The sequence below is a fragment of the Triturus cristatus genome, chromosome 5_2 (genome assembly GCF_964204655.1).
Source record: "Triturus cristatus chromosome 5_2, aTriCri1.1, whole genome shotgun sequence".
In the NCBI taxonomy this organism is placed as follows: Eukaryota; Metazoa; Chordata; class Amphibia; order Caudata; family Salamandridae; genus Triturus; species Triturus cristatus.
Window position 1 is genome coordinate 91,908,969 of NC_140588.1, and position 14,398 is coordinate 91,923,366.

Here is a 14,398-nt window from a genome sequence, read left to right on the forward strand (position 1 = left end):
TAAAACATTCAAAAATTACCATTTCTGACCATCTGGAGAAATTTCGACAGGTCGTGGGTCATCGTTTTTCATCAGAAAATGGATTTTTTGGACTTTAGAAAAATTGATTAAAAATGTCATTTGGATTGTGCCTCATGTTGAATAACTACTTTTTAAAGCCTCAATGTGACCAAAATTGCCATTTTTACAGACTTTTTCTCCTACTAGAAGCTTCTATTTCGACCAATTTCAGGCATTAAAATGACTCTAAACACACTTATTTTAGTTCCAAAAGTGATAATTCACATGCAATAGTCATTTACAGTCAAAAAATAAAACATTCAAAAATTACCATTTCTGACCATCTGGAGAAATTTCGACAGGTCGCGGGTCATCGTTTTTCATCAGAAAATGGATTTTTTGGACTTTAGAAAAATTGATTCAAAATGTCATTTGGATTGTGCCTCATGTTGAATAACTACTTTTTAAAGCCTCAATGTGACCAAAATTGCCATTTTTACAGACTTTTTCTCCTACTAAAGCTTCTATTTCGACCAACTTCAGGCATTAAAATGACTCTAAACACACTTATTTTAGTTCCACAATTGATAATTCACTTGCAATAGTCATTTACAGTCAAAAAATTAAACATTAAAAAATTTCCATTTCTGACCATCTGGAGAAATTTCGACAGGTCAGGGGTTATCGTTTTTCATCAGAAAATGGATTTTTTGGACTTTAGAAAAATTGATTCAAAATATCATTTGGATTGTGCCTCATGTTGAATAACTACTTTTTAAAGCCTCAATGTGACCAAAATTACCATTTTTACAGACTTTTTCTCCTACTAGAAGCTTCTATTTCGAACAATTTCAGGCATTTAAATGACTCTAAACACACTTATTTTAGTTCCAAAAGTGATAATTCACATGCAATAGTCATTTACAGTCAAAAAATAAAACATTCAAAAATTACCATTTCTGACCATCTGGAGAAATTTCGACAGGTCGCGGGTCATCGTTTTTCATCAGAAAATGGATTTTTTGGACTTTAGAAAAATTGATTCAAAATGTCATTTGGATTGTGCCTCATGTTGAATAACTACTTTTTAAAGCCTCAATGTGACCAAAATTGCCATTTTTACAGACTTTTTCTCCTACTAGAAGCTTCTATTTCGAACAATTTCAGGCATTAAAATGACTCTAAACACACTTATTTTAGTTCCAAAAGTGATAATTCACATGCAATAGTCATTTACAGTCAAAAAATAAAACATTCAAAAATTACCATTTCTGACCATCTGGAGAAATTTCGACAGGTCGCGGGTCATCGTTTTTCATCAGAAAATGGATTTTTTGGACTTTAGAAAAATTGATTCAAAATGTCATTTGGATTGTGCCTCATGTTGAATAACTACTTTTTAAAGCCTCAATGTGACCAAAATTGCCATTTTTACAGACTTTTTCTCCTACTAGAAGCTTCTATTTCGACCAATTTCAGGCAGTAAAATGACTCTAAACACACTTATTTTAGTTCCAAAAGTGATAATTCACATGCAATAGTCATTTACAGTCAAAAAATAAAACATTCAAAAATTACCATTTCTGACCATCTGGAGAAATTTCGACAGGTCGCGGGTCATCGTTTTTCATCAGAAAATGGATTTTTTGGACTTTAGAAAAAATTGATTCAAAATGTCATTTGGATTGTGCCTCATGTTGAATAACTACTTTTTAAAACCTCAATGTGACCAAAATTGCCATTTTTACAGACTTTTTCTCCTACTAGAAGCTTCTATTTCGACCAATTTCAGGCATTAAAATGACTCTAAACACACTTATTTTAGTTCCAAAAGTGATAATTCACATGCGATAGTCATTTACAGTCAAAAAATTAAACATTAAAAAATTACCATTTCTGACCATCTGGAGAAATTTCGACAGGTCGCGGGTCATCGTTTTTCATAAGAAAATGGATTTTTTGGACTTTAGAAAAATTGATTAAAAATGTCATTTGGATTGTTCCTCATGTTGAATAACTACTTTTTAAAGCCTCAATGTGACCAAAATTGCCATTTTTACACACTTTTTCTCCTACTAGAAGCTTCTATCTTGACCAATTTCAGGCATTAAAATGACTCTAAACACACTTCTTTTAGTTCCAAAAGTGATAATTCATATGCAATAGTCATTTACAGTCAAAAAAATTAAACATTAAAAAAATACCATTTCTGACCATCTGGAGAAAGTTCAACAGGTCACGGGTCATCGTTTTTCATCAGAAAATTGATTTTTGGACTTTAGAAAAATTGATTCAAAATGTCATTTGAATTGTGCCTCATGTTGAATAACTACTTTTTAAAACCTCAATGTGACCAAAATTGCCATTTTTACAGACTTTTTCTCCTACTAGAAGCTTCTATTTCGACCAATTTCAGGCATTAAAATGACTCTAAACACACTTATTTTAGTTCCAAAAGTGATAATTCACATGCGATAGTCATTTACAGTCAAAAAATTAAACATTAAAAAATTACCATTTCTGACCATCTGGAGAAATTTCGACAGGTCGCGGGTCATCGTTTTTCATAAGAAAATGGATTTTTTGGACTTTAGAAAAATTGATTAAAAATGTCATTTGGATTGTTCCTCATGTTGAATAACTACTTTTTAAAGCCTCAATGTGACCAAAATTGCCATTTTTACAGACTTTTTCTCCTACTAGAAGCTTCTATTTCGACCAATTTCAGGCATTAAAATGACTCTAAACACACTTATTTTAGTTCCAAAAGTGATAATTCATATGCAATAGTCATTTACAGTCAAAAAATAAAACATTAAAAAATTACCATTTCTGACCATCTGGAGAAATTTCGACAGGTCGCGGGTCATCGTTTTTCATCAGAAAATGGATTTTTTGGACTTTAGAAAAAATTGATTCAAAACGTCATTTGGATTGTGCCTCATGTTGAATAACTACTTTTTAAAACCTCAATGTGACCAAAATTGCCATTTTTACAGACTTTTTCTCCTACTAGAAGCTTCTATTTCGACCAACTTCAGGCATTAAAATGACTCTAAACACACTTATTTTAGTTCCACAAGTGATAATTCACTTGCAATAGTCATTTACAGTCAAAAAATTAAACATTAAAAAATTTCCATTTCTGACCATCTGGAGAAATTTCGACAGGTCGCGGGTCATCGTTTTCTCATCAGAAAATGGATTTTTTGGACTTTAGAAAAATTGATTCAAAATGTCATTTGGATTGTGCCTCATGTTGAATAACTACTTTTTAAAGCCTCAATGTGACCAAAATTGCCATTTTTACAGACTTTTTCTCCTACTAGAAGCTTCTATTTCGAACAATTTCAGGCATTTAAATGACTCTAAACACACTTATTTTAGTTCCAAAAGTGATAATTCACATGCAATAGTCATTTACAGTCAAAAAATAAAACATTCAAAAATTACCATTTCTGACCATCTGGAGAAATTTCGACAGGTCGCGGGTCATCGTTTTTCATCAGAAAATGGATTTTTTGGACTTTAGAAAAATTGATTCAAAATGTCATTTGGATTGTGCCTCATGTTGAATAACTACTTTTTAAAGCCTCAATGTGACCAAAATTGCCATTTTTACAGACTTTTTCTCCTACTAGAAGCTTCTATTTCGAACAATTTCAGGCATTAAAATGACTCTAAACACACTTATTTTAGTTCCAAAAGTGATAATTCACATGCAATAGTCATTTACAGTCAAAAAATAAAACATTCAAAAATTACCATTTCTGACCATCTGGAGAAATTTCGACAGGTCGCGGGTCATCGTTTTTCATCAGAAAATGGATTTTTTGGACTTTAGAAAAATTGATTAAAAATGTCATTTGGATTGTTCCTCATGTTGAATAACTACTTTTTAAAGCCTCTATGTGACCAAAATTGCCATTTTTACAGACTTTTTCTCCTACTAGAAGCTTCTATTTCGACCAACTTCAGGCATTAAAATGACTCTAAACACACTTATTTTAGTTCCACAAGTGATAATTCACTTGCAATAGTCATTTACAGTCAAAAAATTAAACTTTAAAAAATTTCCATTTCTGACCATCTGGAGAAATTTCGACAGGTCGCGGGTCATCGTTTTCTCATCAGAAAATGGATTTTTTGGACTTTAGAAAAAATTGATTCAAAATGTCATTTGGATTGTTCCTCATGTTGAATAACTACTTTTTAAAGCCTCTATGTGCCCAAAATTGCCATTTTTACAGACTTTTTCTCCTACTAGAAGCTTCTATTTCGACCAACTTCAGGCATTAAAATGACTCTAAACACACTTATTTTAGTTCCACAAGTGATAATTCACTTGCAATAGTCATTTACAGTCAAAAAATTAAACATTAAAAAATTTCCATTTCTGACCATCTGGAGAAATTTCGACAGGTCACGGGTTATCGTTTTTCATCAGAAAATGGATTTTTTGGACTTTAGAAAAATTGATTCAAAATATCATTTGGATTGTGCCTCATGTTGAATAACTACTTTTTAAAGCCTCAATGTGACCAAAATTGCCATTTTTACAGACTTTTTCTCCTACTAAAAGCTTCTATTTCGAACAATTTCAGGCATTTAAATGACTCTAAACACACTTATTTTAGTTCCAAAAGTGATAATTCACATGCAATAGTCATTTACAGTCAAAAAATAAAACATTCAAAAATTACCATTTCTGACCATCTGGAGAAATTTCGACAGGTCGTGGGTCATCGTTTTTCATCAGAAAATGGATTTTTTGGACTTTAGAAAAATTGATTAAAAATGTCATTTGGATTGTGCCTCATGTTGAATAACTACTTTTTAAAGCCTCAATGTGACCAAAATTGCCATTTTTACAGACTTTTTCTCCTACTAGAAGCTTCTATTTCGACCAATTTCAGGCATTAAAATGACTCTAAACACACTTATTTTAGTTCCAAAAGTGATAATTCACATGCAATAGTCATTTACAGTCAAAAAATAAAACATTCAAAAATTACCATTTCTGACCATCTGGAGAAATTTCGACAGGTCGCGGGTCATCGTTTTTCATCAGAAAATGGATTTTTTGGACTTTAGAAAAATTGATTCAAAATGTCATTTGGATTGTGCCTCATGTTGAATAACTACTTTTTAAAGCCTCAATGTGACCAAAATTGCCATTTTTACAGACTTTTTCTCCTACTAAAGCTTCTATTTCGACCAACTTCAGGCATTAAAATGACTCTAAACACACTTATTTTAGTTCCACAATTGATAATTCACTTGCAATAGTCATTTACAGTCAAAAAATTAAACATTAAAAAATTTCCATTTCTGACCATCTGGAGAAATTTCGACAGGTCAGGGGTTATCGTTTTTCATCAGAAAATGGATTTTTTGGACTTTAGAAAAATTGATTCAAAATATCATTTGGATTGTGCCTCATGTTGAATAACTACTTTTTAAAGCCTCAATGTGACCAAAATTACCATTTTTACAGACTTTTTCTCCTACTAGAAGCTTCTATTTCGAACAATTTCAGGCATTTAAATGACTCTAAACACACTTATTTTAGTTCCAAAAGTGATAATTCACATGCAATAGTCATTTACAGTCAAAAAATAAAACATTCAAAAATTACCATTTCTGACCATCTGGAGAAATTTCGACAGGTCGCGGGTCATCGTTTTTCATCAGAAAATGGATTTTTTGGACTTTAGAAAAATTGATTCAAAATGTCATTTGGATTGTGCCTCATGTTGAATAACTACTTTTTAAAGCCTCAATGTGACCAAAATTGCCATTTTTACAGACTTTTTCTCCTACTAGAAGCTTCTATTTCGAACAATTTCAGGCATTAAAATGACTCTAAACACACTTATTTTAGTTCCAAAAGTGATAATTCACATGCAATAGTCATTTACAGTCAAAAAATAAAACATTCAAAAATTACCATTTCTGACCATCTGGAGAAATTTCGACAGGTCGCGGGTCATCGTTTTTCATCAGAAAATGGATTTTTTGGACTTTAGAAAAATTGATTCAAAATGTCATTTGGATTGTGCCTCATGTTGAATAACTACTTTTTAAAGCCTCAATGTGACCAAAATTGCCATTTTTACAGACTTTTTCTCCTACTAGAAGCTTCTATTTCGACCAATTTCAGGCAGTAAAATGACTCTAAACACACTTATTTTAGTTCCAAAAGTGATAATTCACATGCAATAGTCATTTACAGTCAAAAAATAAAACATTCAAAAATTACCATTTCTGACCATCTGGAGAAATTTCGACAGGTCGCGGGTCATCGTTTTTCATCAGAAAATGGATTTTTTGGACTTTAGAAAAAATTGATTCAAAATGTCATTTGGATTGTGCCTCATGTTGAATAACTACTTTTTAAAACCTCAATGTGACCAAAATTGCCATTTTTACAGACTTTTTCTCCTACTAGAAGCTTCTATTTCGACCAATTTCAGGCATTAAAATGACTCTAAACACACTTATTTTAGTTCCAAAAGTGATAATTCACATGCGATAGTCATTTACAGTCAAAAAATTAAACATTAAAAAATTACCATTTCTGACCATCTGGAGAAATTTCGACAGGTCGCGGGTCATCGTTTTTCATAAGAAAATGGATTTTTTGGACTTTAGAAAAATTGATTAAAAATGTCATTTGGATTGTTCCTCATGTTGAATAACTACTTTTTAAAGCCTCAATGTGACCAAAATTGCCATTTTTACACACTTTTTCTCCTACTAGAAGCTTCTATCTTGACCAATTTCAGGCATTAAAATGACTCTAAACACACTTCTTTTAGTTCCAAAAGTGATAATTCATATGCAATAGTCATTTACAGTCAAAAAAATTAAACATTAAAAAAATACCATTTCTGACCATCTGGAGAAAGTTCAACAGGTCACGGGTCATCGTTTTTCATCAGAAAATTGATTTTTGGACTTTAGAAAAATTGATTCAAAATGTCATTTGAATTGTGCCTCATGTTGAATAACTACTTTTTAAAACCTCAATGTGACCAAAATTGCCATTTTTACAGACTTTTTCTCCTACTAGAAGCTTCTATTTCGACCAATTTCAGGCATTAAAATGACTCTAAACACACTTATTTTAGTTCCAAAAGTGATAATTCACATGCGATAGTCATTTACAGTCAAAAAATTAAACATTAAAAAATTACCATTTCTGACCATCTGGAGAAATTTCGACAGGTCGCGGGTCATCGTTTTTCATAAGAAAATGGATTTTTTGGACTTTAGAAAAATTGATTAAAAATGTCATTTGGATTGTTCCTCATGTTGAATAACTACTTTTTAAAGCCTCAATGTGACCAAAATTGCCATTTTTACAGACTTTTTCTCCTACTAGAAGCTTCTATTTCGACCAATTTCAGGCATTAAAATGACTCTAAACACACTTATTTTAGTTCCAAAAGTGATAATTCATATGCAATAGTCATTTACAGTCAAAAAATAAAACATTAAAAAATTACCATTTCTGACCATCTGGAGAAATTTCGACAGGTCGCGGGTCATCGTTTTTCATCAGAAAATGGATTTTTTGGACTTTAGAAAAAATTGATTCAAAACGTCATTTGGATTGTGCCTCATGTTGAATAACTACTTTTTAAAACCTCAATGTGACCAAAATTGCCATTTTTACAGACTTTTTCTCCTACTAGAAGCTTCTATTTCGACCAACTTCAGGCATTAAAATGACTCTAAACACACTTATTTTAGTTCCACAAGTGATAATTCACTTGCAATAGTCATTTACAGTCGAAAAATTAAACATTAAAAAATTTCCATTTCTGACCATCTGGAGAAATTTCGACAGGTCGCGGGTCATCGTTTTCTCATCAGAAAATGGATTTTTTTGACTTTAGAAAAATTGATTCAAAATGTCATTTGGATTGTGCCTCATGTTGAATAACTACTTTTTAAAGCCTCAATGTGACCAAAATTGCCATTTTTACAGACTTTTTCTCCTACTAGAAGCTTCTATTTCGACCAATTTCAGGCATTAAAATGACTCTAAACACACTTATTTTAGTTCCAAAAGTGATAATTCACATGCAATAGTCATTTACAGTCAAAAAATAAAACATTCAAAAATTACCATTTCTGACCATCTGGAGAAATTTCGACAGGTCGCGGGTCATCGTTTTTCATCAGAAAATGGATTTTTTGGACTTTAGAAAAAATTGATTCAAAACGTCATTTGGATTGTGCCTCATGTTGAATAACTACTTTTTAAAACCTCAATGTGACCAAAATTGCCATTTTTACAGACTTTTTCTCCTACTAGAAGCTTCTATTTCGACCAATTTCAGGCATTAAAATGACTCTAAACACACTTATTTTAGTTCCAAAAGTGATAATTCACATGCGATAGTCATTTACAGTCAAAAAATTAAACATTAAAAAATTACCATTTCTGACCATCTGGAGAAATTTCGACAGGTCGCGGGTCATCGTTTTTCATCAGAAAATGGATTTTTTGGACTTTAGAAAAATTGATTAAAAATGTCATTTGGATTGTTCCTCATGTTGAATAACTACTTTTTAAAGCCTCTATGTGACCAAAATTGCCATTTTTACAGACTTTTTCTCCTACTAGAAGCTTCTATTTCGACCAACTTCAGGCATTAAAATGACTCTAAACACACTTATTTTAGTTCCACAAGTGATAATTCACTTGCAATAGTCATTTACAGTCAAAAAATAAAACATTCAAAAATTACCATTTCTGACCATCTGGAGAAATTTCGACAGGTCGCGGGTCATCGTTTTTCATCAGAAAATGGATTTTTTGGACTTTAGAAAAATTGATTCAAAATGTCATTTGGATTGTGCCTCATGTTGAATAACTACTTTTTAAAGCCTCAATGTGACCAAAATTGCCATTTTTACAGACTTTTTCTCCTACTAGAAGCTTCTATTTCGACCAATTTCAGGCATTAAAATGACTCTAAACACACTTATTTTAGTTCCAAAAGTGATAATTCATATGCAATAGTCATTTACAGTCAAAAAAATTAAACATTAAAAAATTACCATTTCTGACCATCTGGAGAAAGTTCAACAGGTCACGGGTCATCGTTTTTCATCAGAAAATTGATTTTTGGACTTTAGAAAAAATGATTCAAAATGTCATTTGAATTGTGCCTCATGTTGAATAACTACTTTTTAAAGCCTCGATGTGACCAAAATTGCCATTTTTACAGACTTTTTCTCCTACTAGAAGCTTCTATTTCGACCAATTTCAGGCATTAAAATGACTCTAAACACACTTATTTTAGTTCCAAAAGTGATAATTCATATGCAATAGTCATTTACAGTCAAAAAATAAAACATTAAAAAATTACCATTTCTGACCATCTGGAGAAATTTCGACAGGTCGCGGGTCATCGTTTTTCATCAGAAAATGGATTTTTTGGACTTTAGAAAAAATTGATTCAAAACGTCATTTGGATTGTGCCTCATGTTGAATAACTACTTTTTAAAACCTCAATGTGACCAAAATTGCCATTTTTACATACTTTTTCTCCTACTAGAAGCTTCTATTTCGACCAATTTCAGGCATTAAAATGACTCTAAACACACTTATTTTAGTTCCAAAATTGATAATTCATATGCGATAGTCATTTACAGTCAAAAAATTAAACATTAAAAAATTACCATTTCTGACCATCTGGAGAAATTTCGACAGGTCGCGGGTCATCGTTTTTCATCAGAAAATGGATTTTTTGGACTTTAGAAAAATTGATTCAAAATGTCATTTGGATTGTGCCTCATGTTGAATAACTACTTTTTAAAGCCTCAATGTGACCAAAATTGCCATTTTTACAGACTTTTTCTCCTACTAGAAGCTTCTATTTCGAACAATTTCAGGCATTAAAATGACTCTAAACACACTTATTTTAGTTCCAAAAGTGATAATTCACATGCAATAGTCATTTACAGTCAAAAAATAAAACATTCAAAAATTACCATTTCTGACCATCTGGAGAAATTTCGACAGGTCGCGGGTCATCGTTTTTCATCAGAAAATGGATTTTTTGGACTTTAGAAAAATTGATTCAAAATGTCATTTGGATTGTGCCTCATGTTGAATAACTACTTTTTAAAGCCTCAATGTGACCAAAATTGCCATTTTTACAGACTTTTTCTCCTACTAGAAGCTTCTATTTCGACCAACTTGAGGCATTAAAATGACTCTAAACACACTTATTTTAGTTCCACAATTGATAATTCACTTGCAATAGTCATTTACAGTCAAAAAATTAAACATTAAAAAATGTCCATTTCTGACCATCTGGAGAAATTTCGACAGGTCAGGGTTTATCGTTTTTCATCAGAAAATGGATTTTTTGGACTTTAGAAAAATTGATTCAAAATATCATTTGGATTGTGCCTCATGTTGAATAACTACTTTTTAAAGCCTCAATGTGACCAAAATTACCATTTTTACAGACTTTTTCTCCTACTAGAAGCTTCTATTTCGACCAATTTCAGGCATTAAAATGACTCTAAACACACTTATTTTAGTTCCAAAAGTGATAATTCATATGCAATAGTCATTTACAGTCAAAAAAATTAAACATTAAAAAATTACCATTTCTGACCATCTGGAGAAAGTTCAACAGGTCACGGGTCATCGTTTTTCATCAGAAAATTGATTTTTGGACTTTAGAAAAAATGATTCAAAATGTCATTTGAATTGTGCCTCATGTTGAATAACTACTTTTTAAAGCCTCGATGTGACCAAAATTGCCATTTTTACAGACTTTTTCTCCTACTAGAAGCTTCTATTTCGACCAATTTCAGGCATTAAAATGACTCTAAACACACTTATTTTAGTTCCAAAAGTGATAATTCACATGCGATAGTCATTTACAGTCAAAAAATTAAACATTAAAAAATTACCATTTCTGACCATCTGGAGAAATTTCGACAGGTCGCGGGTCATCGTTTTTCATCAGAAAATGGATTTTTTGGACTTTAGAAAAAATTGATTCAAAACGTCATTTGGATTGTGCCTCATGTTGAATAACTACTTTTTAAAACCTCAATGTGACCAAAATTGCCATTTTTACAGACTTTTTCTCCTACTAGAAGCTTCTATTTCGACCAATTTCAGGCATTAAAATGACTCTAAACACACTTATTTTAGTTCCAAAAGTGATAATTCACATGCGATAGTCATTTACAGTCAAAAAATTAAACATTAAAAAATTACCATTTCTGACCATCTGGAGAAATTTGGACAGGTCGCGGGTCATCGTTTTTCATCAGAAAATGGATTTTTTGGACTTTAGAAAAATTGATTAAAAATGTCATTTGGATTGTTCCTCATGTTGAATAACTACTTTTTAAAGCCTCTATGTGACCAAAATTGCCATTTTTACAGACTTTTTCTCCTACTAGAAGCTTCTATTTCGACCAACTTCAGGCATTAAAATGACTCTAAACACACTTATTTTAGTTCCACAAGTGATAATTCACTTGCAATAGTCATTTATAGTCAAAAAATTAAACATTAAAAAATTTCCATTTCTGACCATCTGGAGAAATTTCGACAGGTCGCGGGTCATCGTTTTCTCATCAGAAAATGGATTTTTTGGACTTTAGAAAAATTGATTCAAAATGTCATTTGGATTGTGTCTCATGTTGAATAACTACTTTTTAAAGCCTCAATGTGACCAAAATTGCCATTTTTACAGACTTTTTCTCCTACTAGAAGCTTCTATTTCGAACAATTTCAGGCATTTAAATGACTCTAAACACACTTATTTTAGTTCCAAAAGTGATAATTCACATGCAATAGTCATTTACAGTCAAAAAATAAAACATTCAAAAATTACCATTTCTGACCATCTGGAGAAATTTCGACAGGTCGCGGGTCATCGTTTTTCATCAGAAAATGGATTTTTTGGACTTTAGAAAAATTGATTCAAAATGTCATTTGGATTGTGCCTCATGTTGAATAACTACTTTTTAAAGCCTCAATGTGACCAAAATTGCCATTTTTACAGACTTTTTCTCCTACTAGAAGCTTCTATTTCGAACAATTTCAGGCATTAAAATGACTCTAAACACACTTATTTTAGTTCCAAAAGTGATAATTCACATGCAATAGTCATTTACAGTCAAAAAATAAAACATTCAAAAATTACCATTTCTGACCATCTGGAGAAATTTCGACAGGTCGCGGGTCATCGTTTTTCATCAGAAAATGGATTTTTTGGACTTTAGAAAAATTGATTCAAAATGTCATTTGGATTGTGCCTCATGTTGAATAACTACTTTTTAAAGCCTCAATGTGACCAAAATTGCCATTTTTACAGACTTTTTCTCCTACTAGAAGCTTCTATTTCGACCAACTTCAGGCATTAAAATGACTCTAAACACACTTATTTTAGTTCCACAATTGATAATTCACTTGCAATAGTCATTTACAGTCAAAAAATTAAACATTAAAAAATGTCCATTTCTGACCATCTGGAGAAATTTCGACAGGTCAGGGTTTATCGTTTTTCATCAGAAAATGGATTTTTTGGACTTTAGAAAAATTGATTCAAAATATCATTTGGATTGTGCCTCATGTTGAATAACTACTTTTTAAAGCCTCAATGTGACCAAAATTACCATTTTTACAGACTTTTTCTCCTACTAGAAGCTTCTATTTCGACCAATTTCAGGCATTAAAATGACTCTAAACACACTTATTTTAGTTCCAAAAGTGATAATTCATATGCAATAGTCATTTACAGTCAAAAAAATTAAACATTAAAAAAATACCATTTCTGACCATCTGGAGAAAGTTCAACAGGTCACGGGTCATCGTTTTTCATCAGAAAATTGATTTTTGGACTTTAGAAAAATTGATTCAAAATGTCATTTGAATTGTGCCTCATGTTGAATAACTACTTTTTAAAACCTCAATGTGACCAAAATTGCCATTTTTACAGACTTTTTCTCCTACTAGAAGCTTCTATTTCGACCAATTTCAGGCATTAAAATGACTCTAAACACACTTATTTTAGTTCCAAAAGTGATAATTCACATGCGATAGTCATTTACAGTCAAAAAATTAAACATTAAAAAATTACCATTTCTGACCATCTGGAGAAATTTCGACAGGTCGCGGGTCATCGTTTTTCATAAGAAAATGGATTTTTTGGACTTTAGAAAAATTGATTAAAAATGTCATTTGGATTGTTCCTCATGTTGAATAACTACTTTTTAAAGCCTCAATGTGACCAAAATTGCCATTTTTACAGACTTTTTCTCCTACTAGAAGCTTCTATTTCGACCAATTTCAGGCATTAAAATGACTCTAAACACACTTATTTTAGTTCCAAAAGTGATAATTCATATGCAATAGTCATTTACAGTCAAAAAATAAAACATTAAAAAATTACCATTTCTGACCATCTGGAGAAATTTCGACAGGTCGCGGGTCATCGTTTTTCATCAGAAAATGGATTTTTTGGACTTTAGAAAAAATTGATTCAAAACGTCATTTGGATTGTGCCTCATGTTGAATAACTACTTTTTAAAACCTCAATGTGACCAAAATTGCCATTTTTACAGACTTTTTCTCCTACTAGAAGCTTCTATTTCGACCAACTTCAGGCATTAAAATGACTCTAAACACACTTATTTTAGTTCCACAAGTGATAATTCACTTGCAATAGTCATTTACAGTCAAAAAATTAAACATTAAAAAATTTCCATTTCTGACCATCTGGAGAAATTTCGACAGGTCGCGGGTCATCGTTTTCTCATCAGAAAATGGATTTTTTGGACTTTAGAAAAATTGATTCAAAATGTCATTTGGATTGTGCCTCATGTTGAATAACTACTTTTTAAAGCCTCAATGTGACCAAAATTGCCATTTTTACAGACTTTTTCTCCTACTAGAAGCTTCTATTTCGACCAATTTCAGGCATTAAAATGACTCTAAACACACTTATTTTAGTTCCAAAAGTGATAATTCACATGCAATAGTCATTTACAGTCAAAAAATAAAACATTCAAAAATTACCATTTCTGACCATCTGGAGAAATTTCGACAGGTCGCGGGTCATCGTGTTTCATCAGAAAATGGATTTTTTGGACTTTAGAAAAATTGATTCAAAATGTCATTTGGATTGTGCCTCATGTTGAATAACTACTTTTTAAAGCCTCAATGTGACCAAAATTGCCATTTTTACAGACTTTTTCTCCTACTAAAGCTTCTATTTCGACCAACTTCAGGCATTAAAATGACTCTAAACACACTTATTTTAGTTCCACAATTGATAATTCACTTGCAATAGTCATTTACAGTCAAAAAATTAAACATTAAAAAATTTCCATTTCTGACCATCTG